The 26,480-nt window shown below is 44.2% G+C and overlaps 1 pseudogene; it reads right to left on the reverse strand.

Annotated features, from left to right (window-relative positions):
• LOC142436509 (ninein-like protein) overlaps positions 1-26,480 on the reverse strand; it is a 91,232-nt pseudogene that overhangs the window by 14,307 nt on the left and 50,445 nt on the right.

Here is a 26,480-nt window from a genome sequence, read left to right on the forward strand (position 1 = left end):
TATTGGGAAAGGCCTTCCTATATCCCAGGCTTTTGAGATAGAGCATTTGCCAGCCAAAGTCCTCAAGCGAGAAGGCCAGTTCCACCTGTGGCCTTTCAAGCAGCCTGCCCAGCTGGTGGAATTAAGAACTCCCTCTCAGCTCAGCTTTCTCTAGAAGGCATTGGCTTCTGCGGCCAACATCCGAGTGTCCCAGTCAGTTCTTGGGGCTCTCACAGAATTCACGAAGCAGTAGATCTGCGCCAAGGACACTTTCAATAAATACACACAGTGGGACTAAAGGAAGGTGCTTGGAGCTGGCAGGCAGAGACCTTCAGAGACCCCAAAGGAATGAAATGGGGTTCAGGGCAGTCTTTCGTGGGCCCCGTGAGACAAGCACAGATTTCCTGCCGACAGAGATAGTGAAAACCTGAGTCTAAGCCACAGCAGTCCTCTTGGTGAAGTTCTGGGGGTTTCTGTATGGAAAATTTCTCTTTTCGCATTCACACAGCACCTAGCAACACCACGGCCCGAGTACAGGCCAGACTGGGCTTGTAAGCTTGGGCACACCTGGGCTACGTGGTATTCTCCTGGTGCCGAGTCTACCAGCCTGCTAGGAGGAAAGGGGGTTATGCAATCAAGTCATCAGGGACTGAGATGACTCAGTTCCACTTGTTTAAGAATGGATAGAGGGCAAACCTGTTATTCTCTCTCGAGTCTGCTTCTTTCTCCCTAGCCAGAAGCTTATCTTCCAGCTGTAGGAGCCTGGTTTTCATGTCATTCTTTTCTCTCTCCAGCACAGTTTCTACCTTCTGTTATCGGTACAGCATCTTCTAATTTCTGCTGTCCTGTCCTAGTGGTCCCTACCCCATGCTCACCTTCCAAGACACAGAGGCTCCTAGAGGGGCAGCTTGTGTCCAGCCATGTCCAGTAAGGGCTGCTCTGTGGCTTTGGACTCCTGCTGCTCAGATGATCTTTGCTTCTGACCAGCAAGGCTGCTAGCCAAAGGTACGGGTTTCTCCAGGAACATGGGCCTTGCCCCTCTAGGGGATAGCATAGATCACCCATGTCTCTAAAGGAGCAGGAGCCACCTCTATATCATTCACCAAGATGGGATGGCCCTGATAGTGAGCTATGCAGAGGGTCCTCTGGGCTGTGGGGCTGCTCTCGGGACCGGGCTCTGGACAGGATCTGCAGTGAGATGCCTCCCTGGCATACGCAGGAACTCAGCCTCTCCACGTTCTGACCCTGCTGGTCCCGTCTCCTTTCTGACTTCTGTGGACCTCAGCAGGCCTGGAGGCAGTTGCCTTTCCCTCCTTCAAGAAGGCTTTCAGCCCCTCTGCCTCCAGGGAAAGCCCTTTTAATTGCTTCCTATATGTGGTTTCTAACTTTTCAAGTGCAAACACTTTGCAAATTTTAGCTTGCTCTTTACTCATCAGCCCTCCCTGCCACCCTCCACCCTCCACCCCCCACCCAACTTGCGTTGCTGCTTCTTGCACTGGGCTAGCATCTCCTTCTGCCTCTCTTCTCTATCCCTTGTCCAAGTCCAGCTGGGCTCCCATGTCTGTCACTAGCTGCAGTTGCCTCTGAAGCATCTTTTTCTTTTTACAGTCCCATTGCTGTAACAAGTGCGCTGCTTCCATCCACAGGAGTTTCTGGCTCAGTTCAGCCTTTGCCCCCTTTCTACAGAAACTTTCACATGGACCTGGCTCAGAAACACGAATGTCACATGTATCACAGGGTTAGAAAGGTCTGCCCAAGCGCACGTTCTAAGTGCACAACTCCTCGCTACTCGTGCCAGCTGCGCTCAGAGAGTGCATGCACAGGATCTAGTTGATAATGCAGCAGACACGACTTGTCAAATGGGACTAAATTTACATTTAGACGGATTAAAATGGAATAAAATCAAAGCTCAGATTCTTGGTCACATCAGTCACTTTCAGTGACCCCATGTGGCCAGTGGCTCCTGTAATGGGCAGGCAAACACAAGATATGTCTATCACTACAGAAAGCTGTATTGGGCAGTACTGGCCTAAAGTTTAGTGAAAAAAAAAAAAGTACCTTTAGTCGAAATTACTCTAAAAAGTATTTTAAACATCTAGGAAAGAGGCCTTTAGAAGCCCCAGGAAAATAACACTGAGGTGGAGTGAGGCCCAGCTGAGAGCAGTCAGCCTGGGAGAACAAGAGTAACTCAGCTCATCAGAGTCATGCAATATGGCTCGACTCACAATCATGACATGGGGTGGGAATGGGGTGGGAGCAGCCTTCCAGCCAGTTAAGGAAACTCCTGGGACCAGACATGTCCCTTTGCTGCTTCTTAGAGCCTGAAAGGGCTTGGGAATAGTGGCAATGGTCTATAAGGTGTTCTGGACAGTAGCCCGCCCTTTACCAGACAGTTCACAGGTTCAGATACTATGAAGCAAAATTCTCAGGAGGAAGCTCTGGATCATCCTAGCGGGCAGTATGTGTTATTGCAACGCCCAGGTCTGAGGCCACTGTGTGGTCATCTTTTGGGGAACAGAAAGGCAGGGTACAGAAGAGGGTACAATTCAGTTGTCCAGGATTTTCTTTACCACCCATACTTAAGCTGCCTCAATTTCCTTGCACCATGACAGAAAGGCAGACTGGCTCTGGGATCATCAACCTCCCCAGGTCACAGGACACGGGAGATGGCTTGATCCACTGTGGTCATCGTAGTGCCACTTCTAACCCGAGCCATGTTCCCAGCTAAGAATGCTTCCCAAGGAGGCTTTGCAGGTCTGGTCACCAGGGCTCTAGCCCGCTTGGTGTCCAAGTTGGCGAGGGCCAAGATTCTCTGTGGGAGAGTGAGGTCATGATAAATAGGCATGGGCTGGCAGCAACCAGTTATCATTCCACTAAGTGAAACCTACTTGATACGCTCAGTTTTCCAAAGAAATCTTTCATTGCTTTTCTTTGTGATGACACAGCAACTCGCTGCCATGAAACCGATTCTAACTCCTATGCTCTGCAGGATGGAGCAAACTGCTGCCGAGGCTCTCAGATGGTCCCTCTTCTTGGAGGAGCAAGTCTGTTTTTCTCTCACAAAGCAGTTGGGAGGTTGGAATCACCAATCTTGTAGTTAGCAGCCTGATGCTAACCCAAAGCCCCAGCAGGGCTCCTTTCGCTTAGGACAGCTTTGAAAAGCTACCTTCGCAGATAACTGGCCTCCCTATTGCAAAGGAGCTTTTAGCCTTTTTCTCCATTTGCCCACATACTACCGCGTGCACTGGAAAATTAGAACATGACATTAAATAAGGAAGATGCTTTGCTACTTTGTTCCTTTGCTACAGAGAAGTCTGAGGCAGAAAATAAATATGAATGTGTTAAAAGTAGTCTACAAACTAAATTACTTCATAACTTAAGTTTTAATATATATATTTCTAATTTAAGTTAAAACAACTCATACAAAGCCCTATTTTTTCCTACCTTCCTCTCTGTGGCCAGAGAAAAACTACCCACTTAGCATGCACTGCAGTTGAGTCATTTCCTGAATTAAATATCTAATGTGGGTTTTTGGGAAGAACTTCAGACTGAAGGAGGACCCAGAAGAAAACAGGGCAGCAGACCTGATTTGTGGTAGTCCGTGCTGGTGTCTCAGGCGTAGCTTCTCGTCTGGCCACTGAGCTAAGGTGGCCAACTCCTTGGGGCAATGTGGGCCCCCACTCCTTATCTCCCACAGCTGCCCCTGCAGGCTGCAAAGGGCATCCTGAGACTGTGCATGGAGCGCCTCTCTAGCATGCTGACTTCACTTTTGAACATAAGCTCCATTTCCCTTTTCTCCTTCTCAAAGTTTTTCTTCATTAGTTCAATTTCCTGCTTGTAGTTTACCTGGAAAGAGAAACATTAGCCCCTGACAATATGACATGGAAACAGCAAGGTTGTCGGGCATGCCAAGGAGCTGAGGCCTGCAGAAGTCAGGGATGAAAAGGCAGCGGTGACATCCCCAAGACTCAGTGCTCAAGATGTAGGCACAGCCTTGTCTGGACCAGTTGGATAACCTCCTGTGGGAGAAGATATTGTCTGGCCGTTGGCTGGCAAGCTCCGTTTAGGTAAGTAACTTGCACCCAGGAGCTCAGAGGTCCCGGTGGAAACAGGGTGGCTGGCTCTCTGAGTCCTGAAAGTAGAAAGAACGCGGCACATGGCAACTGTGTGCGGACATTCTCTTAGTCACCATCTAAGGAGAGGCAGGAGCTAACTTCATCTGAGAAGACCTTGTCAGCCAGGGTAATCCTGGCTGAGAAACTATGCAGCATCCCACGAGAGGCAAAGCCAAGGATAAGTTATGCTAAGAATGAGGTAGGTGGTGTGAATTCCCACACAGCAGTTGGCAGGGCTGCACTCAGCATGCCAGCCCCCAGCGACTTTGGGCCAGGCACTGACAGTCATTTCTGCTTGTATTTCCCTCAAACTGTCTTCTTAGTGCCCCCGCTCACCAACCAGAGAAATCCAAGGCAGCTGCCTGGAGAAGGGTCAGCACTAAGCACGGCTCTCTGTGCACAAAAGGAAGCCCCAGGCTCCCCCTCGGGCACCCCTCACACCTACCTTCGTCTCCAGCTGGCTCTTGACGTCTTGGTAACGTTCTTTCACCTGCTCCATCATGAGTTCCGTTTCGAGGCTCACTGGAGTAGGAGCTGTAACGCATGTGAAAAAGCCTGCGAAGAAGAGGAAATCTCAGCTTAGCTCAGTGAGGACATTACAGGTTTCTTACAGCTTTCCTATTCCCAAGGGACAACAAAGCACAGATTCTACATGTGCTTTTTCAAGGGAAAGGCAGTGATGGTGGAGTCCTGCCGCACTGGCGTACAACAGCACGCATCACTGGTGATCTGCTATGTTGTATCCATGTAGAATAAAGGATCTCAAACTTATTTGGTCAGCTGTCCAATTTTCAGAAAAATAGTTACCCAGCAACCCTCTGGCAATTAACTTTTATACAATAGCCCATCCCTAATCCAGGATAGGGTGTAGGTTATTTGCTTTGGCAGCTCCCACGGATTATTCCAGTGCCCCCCAGGGGGCAGCATTGCCCACGTTAGGAAACACTCATTTAGAACCATTTCACACTTTCACCAGAACAGATTGCTCAGGAGGCTCCTGCAGCCCATCACACCCTTCAAGTTCCTACAAAGTGGCAGTGATATCGTGTGAAGGGACTTCAAAAAACCTCCAGAACACGGAAGAAAAAGATAATGGAATTGTCCATGAATGTAAGGCCCCCTTGTACTTCACTTCAAGTTTATTCCTGGTGATGCCAGGATCATAGAGGAGGTGGGGAGATGGAAGAAGTGGGGTGACCTGGTGACACATGCCTCTGGGCAGTGTGATGCCTGGGAATGAGCCTCACTGTGTATGAAGGTGGCCAGACACACCTCATGGCCTGTTTATTAGCTAAAGACTTCAAATTGGCCTCCTCCTCCTCACACAAATAATGCTGGGTTTCAGGATATGTAGGAGCTCTGGTGGCATGGTGTTTATGCATTGGACTGTGATCTGAAATGTCAGCAGTTTGAAACCACCATCAAGAGTTACAGTCTCAGAAACCCACAGGGGCAGGTCTCCCATGTCCTATAGGGTCATTATGAGTTCGCATCAACTTGATGGCAGTAAGTCTGTGTGTTGCTCGATAAACTGGTCAGATGATTGCTGAAGCCAAAATGGGTGCATAAGCAAATGTGGTTGAAAAAAGCTGATGGTGCCTGGTTATTAATAGCATATGGGGTCTTAGATGCTTTGCAGTTAAATAAGTGCCCAACTAGCAGGTAAGAAACAGCCCACAAGGAAGCACACCAGCCTGTGTGATCATGAGGTGTTGAGGAGAAATGGTATCAGAAGTTCAAAAGATAAGCAACCAAATTGATGTGAAGGGGCATGGATGTAGTAGAGACCCAGAAATCACAGCCCCTCTGGTAATTGGACAGTCACGCTCAGAAGGGACACAGGAAGGGATGATAAATCCAGGGTGTGGTATAGCGCTGATGAACTACATAATTATCCTCTAGTTCCTTAATATTCCCTCCCCTTATGATTATGGTTTTTATTTGTTTTGCCTCTTTAATCATATCAGATTTGATGTAGGTTCATCGTATATTTAATATCATTTGATACATGAAAGCTAAGATAGATAACCCTTCAGAAACAATAAATGGAGTAACGGTTCCCTGAGGGTACGGGAAGGGGGGAGGAGATAACAGGGAGCTGAGAGCACTGATGACTGAATAACCCCACTCAATGGGATCGAACAACAGAATTGTATGTGAGTGGATATATTGGATGTGCAAGATATGGAAAAAAATAAAGTAAGGTTTCCTGGGGCGGGGTATGGTGGGCAAAGGAGGGAATAAATGGGGAGCAGATATCAAGGAGTTCAAGAAAAAGAAAATGTTTTGAAACGGATTGTGGTAGCAACTGTACAACACTGTTTGATGTGATTTAACTATGGAATGTTATACTTGTAAGATGTCCCAACAAAATGATTTTAAAATACAATAATAATAATAATAATAATAAATAAAGCAGTCAGGCACATTCCATACGTGTGGAATGAGGAATGGTGCTTGAGAGCACTGCAAGGACTCGCTTTCCGACCTGAATCACCACTCCGCACACCAGGCACACAAGGCACATCTTTGAACTACGTGTGTTGCTAGGGCTTGGAAGAGAGCTGGTCTGAGACTCAGAATTGCATTTATGCCATGACTCAGTCTTCATTTTGCAGTGTCAAGGATGGGACGTGGCAAAGTCATCCTCTACTCTCATTGTCACCCTGAAAATGGTGACAAACTTTGACATAAGGGACAAGACAAAAACCTGAATGAGAACCTCTGGAAAGAATTACTTTGCCTTGGAAACTGAGAACTGTCAACTTGCGCAGTCACCTGGGCTGACAGGAGGTCCGTGAGGCTGGACAGTCCACATCACTAGGCTTACTGCAACCCAGCTTCTTACTATTCTCTCAGCAGCAGACAAACATCGGAAGGGTCAACTGAGCCTTGGTGCTGCTTCTAAAATGGTTTCCATCAGAGGGATGGGAGGACAGTACATAAAAAGGCCACATTGTGAAACTGCTAGGTTTCATTAGCGATGGCATGAAGCCTAGGTCTGTGATCTGGTGCCGCAGTCCCCAGTCTCGAGCAGACCCAAGACTTCAGGGCCTTGTCTCCCAGGTTTTGGGTCAGTGGTTCGTGCTGAGGGCCATAAATTCTGTGTAGTTGAGGGGACACAGTGTCCATTTCCCTGGGGATGGCTGACCTGTCTGTTGTGTGGAAGAATACGTAGGATGCCTTAAATGGATGTCACAGCACCCTTGGCATCTCTGGATGTGGTGCAGCTGGCTGTGTCAGGCTCCATCCCACATTTCCCAAATGAGTCTAATGGCCTTTGGCTGTTGACTCACAGGATTTCAAGACACCAATCTGCCATTTGCAGGTGAGCAGGTTATGTTGGGGTCCAAAGACGCTGTACCCACATTCAGAGAAAACTTAAGGTTCCCAGGTTGGCTCTTTTAGCTATAATTCATTTACATTTTATTAAATAAATAGCTTTAGAGCACTACAAAACTGGGAGGGAGGAGGATGCAAAATGCTCGACTGCCAAAGATCCACAGGTCAGTGTCCACAGATCTCCCTGGGGTGAGGGAGTGGCCTGTCAGTGTCCACAGATCTCCCTGGGGTGAGGGAGTGGCCTGTCAGTGTCCACAGATCTCCCTGGGGTGAGGGAGTGGCCAAAACTTAGCACACAAAACCACTGTGTATCAGAGCTTTGGCAGCAGGGCTGAGAGACTTGCCACGGTGTCTGCTGATGCACAGTTGGGGGCACTGATCCAAGAACCAACCCCTGGCTATACAGGACTATGACAAAACTCTAGGGCAGCTGTGTTACCTCCTTGTTCTTGTCTTTTGAAGGAGCTGAGATTAATCAAACACAGTCTACACTGTAGGTGGAATTTGTCATAAACCTCAGCACTAAGAGGATCCTGAAGCCAGAGATATCTACTTTTAAGCAGATATGCACGCCTATGCACACAGGTCCCAACTGCTTCCAGTGCTTGACCTGTGTCCTGCGCAGGCCCCGCTGGCACAGGTCTATTCTGACGAATTCTGACACTCAAGGGGACAAATCTCAAGCTCTCTCTGAATATTAGGGAGTCATTAATATGTTTTAGATATAATTTATCTCTTTTATTAAAAGAGTTTTCACATCAACCAGCTTACAGCTCAGAGGACAATCTGTATAGAGACTGGTCTGTGACCTGGGCAAAGGAAATATAGCTCCTTTATTTACTGTCACATACCCTCACTCTCTCTGTCTCTAGCCTATGCTGAAACCTCACCACCAAGTCCCTTCATCTTAATCACAACTCTGGAGGTGGCTTTGGAACATCTACGAGTGATGGACATGCCTCTGATGAGGTCATTGTGAGATCACATAACTGCTGCCATTTCATTACAGTTGATAAAGCCCCCATCCCCTTCCATAAATTCCCAGCTACAAGGAACTCAGCCGGGTGGTGCCAGTGTGTCTGGGGCAGGTGTTTGTGCCTCAATATACCCTATGATGCTTGGAAGTGGCCCATGACACAAACTACGGGTAGGTCTGAGAGATAGCCCAGTTTGCTGGAACAAGGACTCCACCCTTTCCCCAAGAAGATCCTCTACCTTCGGAACAATCTGCTGGGGGCAGGCATCCATCTGGCCGGAAACTAGATGGGCTACTCTGTGTCTTGTGCATCCATGTCTGTAGGCCTTCCAGCGCAGCCTGCAACTCATCATTGCGGTCCTGCAGGTCCTATAAGCAGAGTAGAGATGGCCCTGCAATCCCCATGCTACACAGCAAGGCCCAAGGAGCAATGCAGCACCGCAGGGTCTGCAGGATGCCCAGTGGAAAGGAAATTCAATTCCTGACAGCAAACATGTAACATTCAAACTATAAGTTTCCAACTATGCAGTGAGTTAAACATGACAGGGATAATTCAGCTTTCTTAAATCCTACATCGCCTTCTATCACTAGAATCATAGCAGGGGCTAAATTTTTTTTTTAAAGTGAAGTGAATGTGGAGGAGAAATGCAGATCACCAACACCTGACTCAACAGGAATGTGTGCAAGTCCACCACAGTGATGGGGTATGGCCAAGAAAAGCAACTCACTGGTGTCCTTTCTCCAGAGGGTTCTGCAGCTTTGACTGTCAAGGCGTTGCCATCATCTTAAAACAAAATGCCACCCAGCAGAGCAGAAAGGCCACATGGATGGCTGAGGCCCAATGAGGCACATAGAGTGGGGGCTGCAGGACAGACAGGCAATGCTGGGAGGCTGCCCTGAATCTGCACCTGGCTGCAGTGGTCTGTCTGCACAGGAGTTGAGGAAATGCACTGTAAAAAGCACACTTGGTTGCCAGGGTTTAGAGGCGAATCTCCCAAGACACAGCTCTCACTTGTAGATTTAAGGGTAAGAAGGCAAGAAGCGCCTGTCTGTGGGACTATCGTGGTGTGAAGTCTCTTGGCATGGCTCTTCTGTATAGGTCTTTGTGATTCCCATTGATGATTAGGTGGGACTTTGCAAATAGGGCATGTCTAACACAAAACAGAGTGGACTGGTTCATTTTCGTTGCCACTTCCCTGGCCATAGGGATGTGTTATCTTAGAACAGGAACAGAGAGGAATCCCATGAACTTAAGGGACAAAGAACTACCAGTGGAGAACAAATGAGATCTCTGTCTAAAGACAAGAGGAACCAGAGGCTGTGAAACAGAAATTACTGGACAGACTGAAAGAACAAGGCAAAGTCAGAGGCTGAGGCAAGGAGACACGGGACAGAATTGAAGAGCAACACAGAGACTAAGGACTAGAGAAAGACTTGATTGAGGCGAGATGATACTGTGGACCAATGACTGTATCCTTAGTGTTTTCTGATCTTGGCTTGTAGTAACCCATTAAGTTCTCTAAAAAGCTCCCTTAATTGTGAGTATTGCCTGTGAGCTCTGTGCGACCAGTGCAATGGATTATAGAACACAGCACAAAAGTAGAATGCTGTGGAAGAAACAGTTACTATCAGAAAAGGGTAAAGAATGATGGAGGGTGGAGGCATGTCTGATCTCTATTTTGTGGCAATCGGCCTTGATTGATGGAGCTACGTAGGATTCTTCTCCTTGATGTAGCCAGAGGTCAGCTATGCACTCCATGCGGTTTACTCAGGGACCCTAGATCCCTTCGTGAAGGAATGTGAGGTGTGTGGTCACTTTCCCTTTTGTGCACCTGGGGATGGGGGACTTGGGACTCTTCAGACCTAATGAATACGGCAGCAGTGCTCCCAGGGACTATAGGAGTATGATTCTACCTGGTTTCTCCTTTAGGAAACGTACTCTGGAGGGACACTAGACATTGAACTGTGAAGAAGCCCAAACTGGCCCATCAGGCAGCCACATGGTAAGCGAGCTTTCAGACATTTCTGGTCTAGCCAGTAAGGTGTGTAGCTGAGGCCCCGGCATCATAGGGCAGAGAAGAAACATGTTTGTTATGCTATGTCTGAGTTCCTTCCCACAAAATATAAAATCTATGAGCATATTTAATTGCTATTTTAGGCCATTAAGTGTTGGCGATAATTTCTTATGGAGCCATAGTAACTGGAATAACATGTATGAGTGAGCCACAAATAGCTCATGGAAATAGGATTAAAAGGTAAAGGAATTTCCCATGAATTTTTGAAGCCCTTTTTCTGTAATTTACAAAGGTAAATTACAGTCTCTTGAGGGGAAAAGTATATTAATTTTAAGTGGGAGAGAAAAAAAAGTTCTCACAAAAATCTGTTAAGAAATGGATGGTAGAGACTTCCAGGAAGATGGCGACTGAGTAACACATAGCAGAGGAACTCCACAGAAATCTGTGCAGGAGAGTCACTAAGAGGGAAATTCCACACCACCAGGTCGCAGAAGGAGCATCAGAAAGATAAGTAGGCAGAGATCCAATAGGTTTTAAGGAGCTGGGTCTTTTGGCTTACCACAATGGAGGCCAGCTAGGGTTTGACCTTAGCCTAAGGTGACCAGACGTACCGCTTTTTAAACATTTTTTCTCGTGTCTATGGTGTTTTTAAAAAGTCCCAATTTTTGGAAAGAATGCACAACAAGTGAGGGTATATACGGTTTTCGGCTGCCATGTGGCAATTTCACCAGGATATGAGTTTTATCAGTGGTGTCCCGCTATACCAATGTTAAAATCTGGTCACCTTACCTTGGCCCGGCCACTGTCTTGGCTGGAGCCAGGATCATTTGTAGGCAACACAGGGGCTTTATCTCAACACAGCCACAGTTTGACACCATCTCAGGGCAGGGATTAAACCCCTCCAGCCCCATGGTCAAGGATCAGGTTCATTTATATTGATGCTTCAGTTTCCCTCTCTTCTCTCTATTCCCCCCTATCCCCCTGTCTCAGTGGGCTGTTTTTTTTTTCCTTCTCTTTTTTCTCTTCCCCTTTCTCTCACACAGCACTGCCAACATCCTGACCACTACCCTTAGCCTAGGGCATTAATGCCTGCACTCAACCCTGCTGGGCGAGCTCCTCCTTCTGCAGCATAACCGGAAGCTGGGAAAGCCCACCCACACTCCAACAGGGGATATCCTGCCCAACTTCTTCCCTGGAAAAGCCCACCTGCCGGTCCTCTGTAGTGCTTAAGACATGGCTGGAGAAATTCGGCACCCGTTCTTTGGGGGAAATCCTGCCTGTGTGCCTTGGGGAGCTCCTATCCATCCTCTGTGGGCCCACGTTACTGAGGGAGCTTCCTCCCGCCTGCTGTAGTGCCTCACAGACTAAGAAAGCTTATCAAACACTCACCAGCTTTCCACGGAGCAGTGGGAAACTCTGCCTAACCTACGCAGTGATCTACCTGATCAGGGAAATTCCGCCCACCATTCACGGTGCTCTATACCAAAGCAGGCAACCAACCAGATTTCTGTGACACTCCTGTTGCAGCGGGCAACTTTGCATGCCACCTGTGACAACCCAAGCCGTCATGGGCCACACCATCATGGATTCTTGTGAGATCACCCAGTAAAGCACCATCCTCGTGGATCCACAACAACCCAACCAGCATCTCCGGAGAGGCCCATCCAACTTGTTGACTAGGGAAAGAGTGAAGCCACAGGAGGACAAAGTGGTTGGCTAATTCCATAGTGAAATTAGCTGTAGCAGTTTGAAGAAGCTTTCCTACGAGTCTCCCAGAGAGAGCCAGTGCTCTTTGACTCCCTGAAAAATGGCACCTGGCTCCTCTAAAACAAACAGCAATCAGGCCCAATGACCTCAACAAAAAAACATGAGAAACAAACTTCAATGGCAGAGATGTCCTGAACCGAACGACATGCATAGAAGAAGCAGATATTTATCTGCCACATAAAGAATTTTTCAGAATACTTCTTGCAGTAATACAGGATATGAGAAAAACAATACAGAAAAAAGATTAAATGAAAGAGGAGATTAAGTCCATACACCAAAGGGAAATACAAGAGATCAGGGAAGAGATAACAAAAACTAGTAGCAGACACACAGACCTCGAGAATCGACTGGAGGAGGCAGATAATTGCACCAGTGACCTAGAGGACAGCCAAGGAGACTTTAAATGCGAACAAAAATCTAATAAGATCATTAGTGAAGCTGAAGAGAACCTAAAAGCTAGGTCTGATGCTATGAAGTGGAACAACATTAGAATTATTGGATTACCAGAGGAAGACACCACAAAGAAGTCAACTGCAACAGAGAGGAAATTCTTGGAGGAAAACTTCCCGAGCTTAATGAATGAAAACCTGGCAACCATTCAGGAGGCTGAAAGAACACCAGTCAGATTGAAACCCAAGAAGAAATCAAGGCACATCATACTTACTATCCAACTTTGAGGAAAAGGAGAAAATCATGAGAAGAGCTAGGGAAAAACAAGCAATCACATAGTTTCCCAAATAAGAATATGCTCAGACCTATCATGTTTCCCCAAAAGTCAGACATCCCCCCAAAATAAGACCTACTTACAGTTTTGCCTCGGGCTGAAATATAAGGCATCTCCCAAAAATAAGACCTCCCCAAAAATCAGCACCCCCGAAGCTACCGTAACTCTGGACTCTGGATCATAGTGGTGGGCACCACCACGCAGCTCACTATTGGCTGCAGCGCAGTCAGAGCAGACAGGTAGTACGAGGTCTCTTTTAATAAAACAATAAACGTGTACCACATTCTTCTCCATGGAAAAATAAGATATCCCCTGAAAATAAGACCTAGTGCATCTTTGGGAGCAAAAATTAATATAAGACACTGTCTTATTTTCGGGGAAACAGGGTATCAGAGAACACTATGAAGAAGAGAAGAGAGTTGTTGAGTAACATTGCAAAAATTGAAGGAAAATAATGCAAACCCAAGAATACTCTACACAGCCAAATTATTGATCAAGATAGATGAAGCAGTAATTGTCTTTTAGAGAAGGAAAAACTCAAAGAATACATTAGAAGAAACCCAGCCTGGATCCTTGTCGATCCAGTATAGGCAGAAGAACAGCACTCACCAAGCATAAGTAAGAGACTGCCACAGAGAACAACCTCACCCAGAGGGAAACAAAGAGAAAACAGCCCCCAAGATAGCATTGGATTAAGGGTGAAAAGAAGTCAAGAATGAAACACACACACACACACTACATTAAAAAGAAAGGGAGGTGGGAAAACACCCAACACAAAAGGTGTAAGATGACATCACAGAGTCCACGGATGGAAATAATACCCCTGAATATCTATGAACTAAACTCAGGCATTAAAAGACTGAGGCTAGCAGACTAGTTTAGACTAGTTTAGAAATACAACTAATCAATCTGCTGCCAACAGGAGACACATGTCAAGACTACAAACAAAACTAGGCTGAGAATCAAATGCTGGAGAAAAACATACCAAAGAAACAGCAATTAAAAAAAACCAAGGGTTGCAATCGTAATCTTGGATAAAACTGACCTCAAAGTGCAAACCATAAAAAGAGATGTGGAACACTATATATTGCTCAAGGGAACAGTAGGCAAAGAACCACTAAGCATTGTAAACATATTCCCCAAATGACAGACCTGCTGAATACGTCAAACAAATGCTTCAAAATATGAAAAAGGAAGTCACAGCCTCAACAATTATAGTAGGTGACTTCAATACACCACTCTCTGAGAAAGAAATATCACAGGGAAAGAAACTCAACAAGGAGGCCAGAGATCTAAACACTACAATTAGTCAATTTGACCTGATATATATTTACAGAACTTTTCATGAAAATACAAAATATTTCACATTCTTTTCAAGCCCACATAGCACATATTCGAAGATAGACGACATGCTGGGGCATAAGTCAAATCTGCATAAATTTAAGCACATTGATATCATATAGACTTCTCTCACTGACCACTGTGCCATAAGGCTGGAAATCAGCAAAAGGAAGATGAATAAAACAAGGCAAACAATTGGAGGATGAATAACTCTCTACTGAAAAAGGAGTGTGTACTGGCTCAGATCATAGATGAAATTAGGAAATTTCTAGAAACCAATGAGAATGAGAATAAGACGTACCAAAGCTTATGGGACACAGCAAAGGCAGTTATCAGAGGAAGTTTCATAGCAATACATGCACACCTGAGAAAGGAAGAAAGCCATATGATTGATATGCTGGCACAAAATTTACAGCAACTAGGGCTGAGTCAACAGCACAATCGTGCTAATAGCAAAAGAAAAGAAATAATAAAAATCAGGGCTGAGATTTAGGAGAGGGAAAATAAGAAAACTATGGAAAAAATTAATGCTGCTAAAAGTTGGTTCTTTGAAAAGATAAACAGAATCAACATATCGTGGGTAAACCTAACCAAAGAAAGACGGGAACAAATTTCAATAGCAAGAATGAGGGATGAAAGAGGGGACATTACAACAGACTCTAATGAATTCAAAATGACAATTAAAGAGTATTACGAAGGACTGTATTCCAATGAATTCAACAACTTGGAAGACATGGTCAAATTTTGAAAAACAATCCCTCCCTCGAATTTCCCAGAGGAACATCAAGAATGTCAATAGACCCATAGCAATAGAAGAAATAGACAAGGATATCAAGGGATTACCAACCCCAAATTCCCTGGGCCAGATGGCTTCACAGGACAATTCTACCAAGCATTTAGGGAAGAAATGACACCAATCCTACACAAAATCTTCCAGAACATAGAAAAGACGGCAACCTCTTGAAGCAAGTATAAATATGATACCCAAACAGGGCAGGAATCCTACAAGAATTGAGAACTACAGACCAATATTCTTAATGAACACAGATGCAAAAATTGTTAACAAAATACTTGCCAATAGAATACAAATGTATATAAAACGAATACCATATATACTTGAATATAAGCCGACCTGAGTATAAGCCTAGGTACCTAGTTTTTACCTGGGAAACTAGAAAAACTGATGACTTGAGTATAAGCCTAGGGTGGGAAATGCAGGATGTGAATTAACACAGAGACCAGAGGGGAGAGACGGAGCGCAGCCACGGACACATCCTGACCAGTTCAGCTGCCAGCGTAAGTGAATCACTATGGGTGCTTCTGCAAATTGGAGCCTTCCACGTCATAGGATGGCTCTGATTGGCTAGATGTGAGTAACAAACATTCAAAGCCCTGAAGTATCAGTGGGGCTTTGAATGAACAGCGGAGGAACGACAATCACCTGTGAGATATTACACCTCGTATAAGTTAAACCCCAGTTTTTCAGCACATTTTTTGTGCTGAAAAATTCAGCTTATACACGAGTATATATGGTAATTCACCATGACCAAGCAAGATTCATACCAGGGATAGTTCAACATACGAAAGACCATTAGTATCATGTGCCACATTGACATGAAAAACTCTAAGAACCACATGATAATATTGATAGATGTGGAAAAAGCATTCGACAACATCCAACACCAATTCCTTTTTAAGACACGTCAGGAGATAGGAATGGAAGGACAATTCCTCAAGACCATACAAGCTATATATGAAGAACCAACAGCCAACATGGTAGTCAATGCAGAAAAGAGGAACACAATTCCACAGAAAAAGGGTCCAGACAAGGATGCCCCTTGTCCCCACTCTTATTTAACATCGTACTGGAGGTTTTAGCTCGCAGCATAAGGCAAAGGAGAGACATCAAAGGTATTCGTCTGGGGAAGGAAGAGGTAAAACTATCGTTATATGTAGATGACATGATTTTATAAATGGAAAATCCCAAAAGATCCAAAAGGGGCAGAGTGGCAGGATACAAGATCAACAAACAGAAGTCCACTGGACTGCTATACATATCAGCTAAAATAACAGAAGAGGAGGTCAAAAAGGTGGTACCCATCACAATAGCCAAGCACAAATTAAAATATCTAGGGAAATAGCAGACTAAAAGAACAAAAAATTTATATGAGGAAAACTATGGAACACTATTACAAGAAACCAAGAGTGATTCAACAAATGGGAGAATATCCCATTTTTGTCGATCAGAAGACTCAATATAGTAAAGATGTCAGTTCTCTCCTAGGCACTATATAACTTTAATGCAATCCTGAGAGAATTACCCTCATCTTTCTTGAAAGAAATGGAAAAACTGATTACCAAATTCATATGGAGAGGGAAGAAGCCCAGAATTAGCAGAGACTCCCTAAGAAGGACACAGTGGGAGGGCTTGCTTTACCTGACTTTAGCACATATTATAATGCCATCATGGTCAAAACTGGGAGGTATTGGTATAATGACAGATACTTAGACTACTGGAAAAGAACTGAAAACCCAGAAATAAAATCATCAGCATACAGACAACTCACTTTTGATAAAGCCCCCAAAATATCAAAAGCAGGTACCCTCTTTAACAAGCGGTGTTGGAAAAAATGGATATCTACCTGCAGAAAAATGAAGCATGACCCTTATCTGACTCCATGCACAAGAATAAACTCAAGGTAAATCACAGACCTTGAGGTAAAACTGCAAACTATTAGGTCCATCAATAAGGGAACTGGGACCAATCTGAGAATTTTGGCACTGGGAATACATGGGATAGCAGAAACAGGGAAGGACACAAATGCACATGAGTCACAAATTGACATGTGGGATACACTGAAGATAAAACATCTGTGTACATCAAAATAATTCACCAAGAGAGTAATAAGAGAGCCCACGGACTGGGAAAACATCTTTAGCCTGACACATCAGACAAAGGCCTTATTACTAAAATCTACAATACTCTGCTAGTTTCCAAAGAGAAAAAAACTAATTGCCCACCGAGGAGGTGGGCAAAGGACCTGAACAGCAGTTCCACAAGGGTACAAATCCGAATGCAAGGAGTTGGAAACAACCCAAATTTCCACCAACAAATGATTGGATTAAAAAACAGTGGTATATACATACAATGGAGTACTACACATCACTAAAAAGCAGTGATGACAAATACTAAGAGGACGCCTGGCCCTCCCACCAGAAGAACTTATTTCAAAAGACGGCATTGAATCTGCAGCTCCAGGAGAGGGACATATCTGATGGGAGCACATGGGTGATGATGAAGGGGGAGGAGGAGAAAGTGGAGCACATCCTGGCCCACCAGGTCTTGAGGACGATTATCCCGATTAGAGCAGCCAGTCCACAGAGAGGACCACATGGCCAGCCCCACTATGAGACATGACGCCCCTCACTGACCCATAGCTCTACCGGGGACAACACTGGAGACACAGTGTGGGAACTACGCCTGATCTGATCCCGCCACACCGAGGCAAAACACTAAGGGGGTGCAACAGAATAGCAAGGGAATGGAACGGCGAGGTCCTCAGGGAATGATGAAGGTGGACTTTGGGGCTAGGGTGTGGTACCCCAATTGATTGAACTGGAAAACACTCCTAAAGGCCAACACACAATCCTTGAACTAACTACAAACTTTTCTTTCTTGTGCTTTTTTTTGTCATTGATTTATTGTTGTTGGTTGGTTGTATATTGTTCCTTGGTATTTTTATGTCTTGTTTTTGTGCATGTTATTATCTCCGCTGGTCTTTCTAAATAAGATAGGCTGGATGAACAATCTGGAGGATAAAACAACAGGACCGACAGTTCAGGAGGGACATAGGAGAGGTGGGGGAAAAGGTAGTGGTGTTAACAAACCCAGGGACAAGGGAACAAGTGATCTAAATCAGTGGTGAGGAGGGGCTGGGAGGCCTGGTAGGGCATGATCAAGGGTAATGTAACAAAGAGGATTTGCTGAAACCCTGGTCGGGACTGAGCATGATAGTGGGACAGAAGGAAAGTCAAGGGAAATAGAGGAAAGAGCTAGGAGACAAAGGGCATTTATAGAGGTTTAGATAAAGACATGTATATATGCAAATATATTTATATATGAGGATGGGTAAATAGATCTATGTGCATATATTTATACGTTTAGTATTAAGGTAGCAGAAGGACATTGGGCCTCCACTCAAGTACTTCCTTAATGCAAGAATACTTTCTTCTATTAAATTGACATTCTGTGATGCTGACCTTTTCAACGCAACTGCTGAAGACAAAGCGGGTGCATAAGCAAATGTGGTGAATAAAGCTGATGGTGCCCGGCTATCAAAAGATATAACGTCTGGGGTCTTAAAGGATTGAAGATAAACAAGTGGTCATCTAGCTCTGAAGCAACAAAGCCCACATGGAAGACGCACACCAGCTTGTGTGATCACAAGGTGCCAAAGGGATCAGTTATCAGGCATCAAAGAACAAAAAATCATAACATTTTGTGCTTGCCTCCATGATATGATCGCTGAAGACAAATGGGTGCATAAGCAAATGTGGCAAAGAAAGCTGATGGTGCCCGGATATCAAAAGGTATAGCGTCTGGTGTCTTAAACGCAAACAAGCAGCCACTTAGCTCAGAAGCAACAAAGCCCACATGGAAGAACCACACCATCCTGTGCGATCACAAGGTGTTGAAGGGATCAGGTATCAGGCATCATCAGAACAAAAAATCTTACCATAGTGAATGAGGTGGGGGGCGGGGTGCAGATTGGAGATCCAAAACCCATTTGTCAGTCACCGGAATCCCCTTGCAGAGGGGTGTAGGGGAGGAGGCGAGCCAGTCAAGGTGTGATGTAGCAACAATGAAAAATACAACTTTCCTCTAGTTCTTAAATGCTTCATCCTCCTGCACTATCATGATCTGATTTCTACCTTGCAAGTCTGGCTAGACCAGAGGATGTACACTGGTGCAGATAGGAACCAGAAACATAGGGAATCCAGGGTGGATGATCTCTTCAGGTCCAGTGGTGAGAGTGGCACTACTAGAAGCGTAGAGGGAGAGTAGGTTGGAAGGGAGGAATCGATTTCAATGATCTGCATTTGACCTTGTTACTAGGGGGTGGACAACAGAAAAGTGGGTGAAGGGAGATGTCGGACAAGGCAAGATATGACAAAATAATAATTTATAAATTATCCAGGGTTCATGAGGGAGGGGGAAGCGGGGATGGAGGGGACAAAATGAGGACCTGATGCCAAGGGCTTAAGTGGAGAGGAAATGTTTTGAGAATGATGAGGGCAATGAATGTACAAATGTGCTCTACACAACTGATGTATGTATGAATTGTGATAAGAGTTGTGTGAACTCCTAATAAAACAATTAGGCCTCCACTTACTCAATGCAAGAACACTTTGTTCTATTAAATTGGCATTCCAGGATGCATACATTCCCGACATGATTGCTGAAGAAAAATGTGTGCATAAGCAAATGTGGTGAAGAAGGCTGATGGTACGTGGCTATCAAAGCGTCTGGGATCTTAAAGCGTTGAAGATAAACAAGCGGCCATCTAGCTGAGAAGCATCAAAGCCAACATGGAAGAAGCACACAGCCTGTCTGACCACAAGGTGCAGAAGGGACTGGTTATCAGACATGAAAGAACTAAAAATCATATCAATGGGTGCCCACCTCCCTGATACGATCAATGAAGACAAACGTGTGTGTAAGCAAATGTAGTGAAGAAAAGTGATGGTGCCCAGCTATCAAAAGATATAGCGTCTGTGTTCTTAAAGGTTCTAAGATAAACAAGTGGCCATCTAGCTCAAAAGCAATAAAGCCCACATGGAAGAAACACACCAGCCTGTGTGACCACGAGCTGTCGAAGGGATCAGGTTTCAAGCATCAAGGAACAAAAGATCATATCATTGAAAATGTGGGTGAGTGCAGAGTGGAGACTCAAAGCCCATTGGTAGCCAATCGGACACCCCTTAGTGAAGGGTTGTGGGGAAGAGATGAACCAGTCAGAGTGCAGGGTAGCAGCGATGAAACATATAACTTTCCTCTAGTTCTTAAATACTTCCTCTCCTCCACTATCATGATCCCAATTCTACCTTACAAATCTGGCTAGACCAGAGGATGTACATTGGTACAGATAGCAACTGGAAACACAGGGAATCCAGGACAGATGACTCATTCAGGACCAGTGGTGAGAGTGGCGATGCCTGGAGGATGGAGAGAATGTGGGGTGGATAGGGGGAACTGATTACAAGAATCTACATATAGTCTCCTCCCTGGGGGAGGGACAGTTGAGAAGAAGGCGGTGGGAGACATCGGACAGTGTAGTATATGACAAAATAATCATAATTTATTAATGATGAAGGGTTCATGAGGTAGGGGACAGTGGGGAGGGAGGGGGAAAATAAGCAGCAGATATTAAGGGCTCAAATAGAAGGCAAATGTTTTGAGGATGATGATGGCAACAAATGTACATATGTTCTTGACACAATGGATCAAGAACATATTGTGATAATAATTCTATGAGCCCCCAATAAAATGATTAAAAAAATAAGAAAAAAAGTAGTGATGAATGCATGAAGCACATTGGAAAGAATTGGAGGAAATTATACTAAGCGAAGTAAGCCAAGCAGAAAATGAGAAGTACTATATGAGTCTGATGAGGAAAGCTTAAAAAAAAAAGTGCAAAACGGGCTTAGGGAAAAAACTATTGTATATAAACATTCCTGGGTTCAGGTTCAGGGAGTATGGCAGGGACCAGACCAAATCCAGGAATACATATGGTAGACAACTAAAAAGGAAGGGGAAAGAGAGAAAAAACAAAAACAAATGAGTAGTTGGGGAACAGGGCACTAACTCCCCCAAGGGGAGTGTATTATTCATATCTTCTCAGGGAAAGAGGGACCAGACTACAAAGCGGTGCTCTAAGATGTGAATGCAACATACTGGCATGAAGCAGGGAACCAGTAGAGGGGTCTGAGAGACAGGCCCCAATCCCAACTATGTGGACAACCACCCCTGCCCCCTGAAGAATTTACCTTAGGGGCAGCACTGAAGCTACAGCTCAGGGAGAGGGACATGTCTGATCAGAGCACACAGGAGCAAATGAGGGGGGAGGAAGAGAGAGTGGAGCACATCCTGGCCCACCAAGACTTGAAGATGATATCCCTGCTCAGAGCAGCCAATAGCTAGAGAGGGCCATATGGTCAACCCCACTATGAGACATGACATCCCTCACTGGCCCATAGCCCTATAGGGGACAACACTGGATACACAGTGAGGGAATTATGCCTGATCAGACCCCACCACACCGAGGCAAAACACTAAAGGCGTGCAACAGAACAGCAAGGGGAGCAGAGCAAGGACGTCTCGAGGGAATACCAAAAATAGACTTTGGGGCCATGGTGTGGCACTCCATCAGACTCCACCAGAAAACACTCCTAAATGTCAATAGACCTTGAACTATTTTCTTTTTTGTTGCTTTGTTTTGCTCTGTCTTGGTTTGTGCATAGTATTATCTCTGCAGGTCTGTCTAGATAAAAGAGTCTGGATAAACAATCTGGAGGAGAAAACAACAGGACCGAAGGTTCCAGGGGACATAGTAGAGGGAGAGGTGGGGGAAAGGAAGTGGTGTTAATAAATCCCAGGGACAATGGAATAACAAGTGATCCAAAATCAGTGATGAGGAGGGTGTAAAAGGCCTGGTAGGGCTCGTTCAAGGGTAATGTAACTGAGAGGAATTACTGAAACCCAAATGAAGGCTGAGCATGATAGTGGGACAAGATAAAAGTAAAAGGAAATAGAGGAAAGAACTAGAAGGCAAAGGACATTTATAGAGGTCTAAATACAGGCATGTACATATGCAAACATATTTATATATGACAATGGGGAAATAATCGATCTATGTGCATATATTTATAGTATTAACGTAGCAGATGGACATTGGGCCTCTACTCAAGTACTCCCTCAATGCAAGAACACTTGTTCTATTAAACTGGCATTCCATAAGGCTCACCTTCCCAACACGATCGCTGAAGACAGCACAGGTGCGTAAGCAAATGTGGTGAAGAAAGCTGGTAGTGCCTGGCTATCAAAAGATATAGCACCTAGGGTCTTAATGGCTTAAAAATAAAGAGGCCATTTAGCTGAGAAGCAATAAATCCCACATGGAAGAAGCACACTACCCTGTGTGATCATGAGATGTTGATGGGTTCAGGTATCAGGCATCAAAGAACAAAAATATTATTATCACTGTGAATGAGGGGCAGTGCAGAGTGGGGATCCAAAGCCCATCTGTAGGCAAGTGGCGATCCCCTCACAGAAGGGTCGCAGGGAGGAGATGAGCAAGTCAAGGTGCTGTGTAGCAATGATGAAACATACAACTTTACTCTAGTTTCAATGCTTCCTCCTCCCCACTATCATCATCCCAATTCTACCTTACAAATCCAGCTAGACCAAAGGATGTATACTGGTACACACAGGAACTGGAAACAGAGGCAATCCAGGACAGATGACCCTCTCAGGACCAGTGGTGAGAGCGGCGAAACAGGGAGGGTGGAGGGACGGAGGGGTAGAAAGCAGGAACTGATCACAAGGATCTACATATAACCACCCCCTGGGGGACAGACAACAGAAATGTGGGTGAAGGAAGATGCTGGACAGTGTAAGACATGGCAAAATAATAATAATTTATAAATTTATCAAGGATTCATGAGGGAGAAGGGTTAGGAGGGAGGGGAAAAAGGAGGAGCTGATACCAAGGGCTCAAGCAGAAAGAAATATTTTGAGAATGATGATGGCAAGAAATGTACAAATGTGCTTGACACAATGGATGTACGTATGGATTGTGATAAATGTTGTACGAGCCCTCAGTAAAATGATTAAAAAAATAAAAAGCAATGGATGGTAATTAAAATAGGAAAAATCCCACAAAGAATGGTGTCTTGCTAGGCACCCGGTTGAGTAGTACTACCAATCCCATGGGTGTCAGGGTAGAACTGTGCTTCACAGGGTTTTCGATGGTGATTTTTCAGAAGTAGATCACCAGGTCTTTCTTTCAATATCCCTTTCAATGTGGGTGGACTCAAACTGCCAGCCTCGCAGTCGGCAGTGGGATGCGTCAACTGTGTGCACTTGCAGCTCATTTCCCTTTCCACTGGGCAGCACGGATCTTGGAAGCAGCATCCACAGTCATATTTATCTGGTGGCCTGCTTCTTGTGTGGTTCTTCTTATATTCCAAATAGGTATTCTGAAAATGTCCACTGCTGATAACAAGTTGATTCTGACTCACAACGACCATATAGGGCAGAGAACTACTTCTTTCGGTTTTTGAGGTGGAAAATCTTTACAGGAACAGACGGCTTCATCTCGCTCCCACAGACTGGCTGATGGGTTTGAACGACTGACCTAGATTTTAACAGCACCCAAACATAGCCACTAAGTACCACTAGGACTCCTTTAGACACATCCCTACCACTCAGCAGTGTGAGAAAGCTGATGCCTGATATACAACGAGTCGAAGTCTCTCTGTCTTGAGATTTAGTAACACAAAACCTAGGAGCATAGTCCATTACAACTGGTAGAGATGTGTGGAGCCTGAGCTAGAGCAGCAGGGCCTTAGCACGTCTACTTGGTGGCTCTCTGGAAGGATGGAAGTCAGACTACTGTTTTTAAGTTATCACTTGCTTAAGTGGGTGGCTGTGGATGTTGAAGGTGATAAGGAATCTGGGGAAAGTCTTGTGAAGTAGCAAGTCCACTAAGGTCTATCACAGCATTAAGAACAAAGGACTCTGGGTTTCTTACAGAGGCCACAGAAAGCCATTATGGTGTCCAGCAAAATACACAGCAGAAAAAAGTATCAAACCAAAGATAGCGGGTTACCATCTTATATTTCCTTTTATCAAAGGCAGCCTCACCAGGAAAATCAAGATGGACAGTTGGGAAAAAAAAGAAAAAGCTGAAATGATGCTTAAAGAGAAAGAACATTTGATAAATCCATTGTAGTGTCCACAATAGCAGTAAAAACTGCCACTGAAAGCGATCTGACTAAAATCTTATATTTGCCAAGGGCAGCCTCATCGAGAAAACAAAGATTACCAGCTGAGAGAAAGAGAAAGAAAGTTAAAATGATAGCTAAATTGGAGGAAAATTCAGCGACAAAGGGAAGAAGCATGGTTGTTGTGCTTTGCAATATGCATTGTAAATTACAGTGAAACTTTACGCTAAAATTTGGAAAAGAATGGGCGCTACGCAGGGGGAAAGGTCATGCTATTTCTCCTTCTGTAGAATGAGTGTAAGACACTGAGTTCAGCCAACAAGCAAGGATATCCCTGTAGCAATGAGTCCATCTGGTAACCTAATCGACCTCAAGAATCATTCTCTTGTCAAATGAACCGGCAGTCATTGGAGAAATGGCAGATTCTGGGGTAAATGGCAGCAATGTACAAGGTAAATCTGGAGTATCTCAGGAACCACGTAATAAAACAACCAAAACAATGATGGTGCAGTGCAAAAACTTAGCAGATAGGTTGACCTGTCTGGCACAATTTGAACACCAGAAATCTAAGCACAGTAATGAATTATAAACCTTTGGTAATAAATCGGAAATTCTTTAATTCCATAACAACAGGTAAAAACCCACTGCCTTCAAGTTGATTCTGACTGTTCGTGTCCCTATGGGAAGAGTAAAACTGCTCCCCATGGTTTCTTGGTTTCTTTTTTTACCCTAGAGTTCTGAGAGCGTACATGTTTATGGGAGCAATAGCTTGATCTTTCCCCTACAGAGAAAGATGGATGTGAATTGCTGACTTGTGGTTAGCAGTATCACACCAATCTGCACCACCAGGGCTCCTTATACCAATATGTGACACACGCCAACCGATAGATGGCATCGCCCTACTTTAATTAAAAAGGAAACAACAGAAAAGCACTAAGTCAAGGCATTTCTTTGAAACAGGGAAGAAGAGTCCCAAATAACCAGAAGCCTTGGGAATTTCGCAATACCAGACCAGCCCTACATGTACTTAAGGAAGTTTTCTAAATGGAAAGGAAAGAACATTAATCAAACACTCAAATGTACACAAAGGGGGAGGAAGGAGTCAGACAGAGATCTCAGAAAATAAGTACATATTACGACTACTGGATGTAGGGTGTACATTACTGTCACTGGAGGTTCACCAACAGAAAAAGGAGAGGGAACAGTAAACCAGGAATACTTAATATTTCACATTCATTGTTGATTGCATGCTAAATGTTACTGTAATTGCATGTTGTATAGTATAATATTTGTAGTAACCACTAAGAGAATATGTAAAGAGGAATTAAAGCTCATAACAAAAGATGCTAAATACAAAAAATAACAGGAAAATTGATAAAAAGAGAAACCAGATAAAAGAAACTCAAAACCCAATTAGCTAAAAGAATGAAGAAAATGTAAATAGCCAAAATATTTACACAAAAGGCAGAGTGATAGACTGCATAAAAAACATGATTCATCTTTTGTTACCTACACAAAACACACATTCACATTAGGACACAAACTGACTGAAAATAAAGGATGGAAAAAATGTTCCGTGCAACCAGCACCCAAAAAAAGGAGTGTGGTCATACTGATAAAGGCTATTACATAATAAAAGGGCTAATACTTCAAGAAGATACAACAATTATTAGCATATATTCACCTAACCTGTCCAAAAACATGACACAAACACTAATATCAAAGAAAAAAAATTACAGTGCCGCTATTAATATTTGTAGATTTGAAACCTTCAATTTCAGTTCTCGACAGAACATTTAAAAAGTGAATCAATAAGGACATTAAGAACATAAAGAAAATCATAAGCCAATTTAACTTAGAACACTCCATCCATCATCAGCAGACATTTTCACAGGATAATTTTTCCAGAACCAACTACAGATTAGGCCACAAATCTCAAGTTTTAAAACATTAAAATCATACAAAGCATACTTTCTGACCATAATGGTATGAAGTAAGAAATCAATCACAGGAAGAATAAAAATGAATAATTATTATTATACCAAAATTAAATATTGTACGACTAGAAAACAATTTCTCTATGTAAGAAATTAAAAGTGAAATAAAAATATACTTGGTATCAAATATAAAGGAAAGCACAACATACCAAATCCTTTGGGACACAGCACAAACCATTCTCAGAGGGAAATTCATAGCAATACATGCCCATATTTAAA

Source organism: Tenrec ecaudatus, unplaced genomic scaffold (genome assembly GCF_050624435.1).
Source record: "Tenrec ecaudatus isolate mTenEca1 unplaced genomic scaffold, mTenEca1.hap1 Scaffold_377, whole genome shotgun sequence".
Classification (NCBI taxonomy): domain Eukaryota; kingdom Metazoa; phylum Chordata; class Mammalia; order Afrosoricida; family Tenrecidae; genus Tenrec; species Tenrec ecaudatus.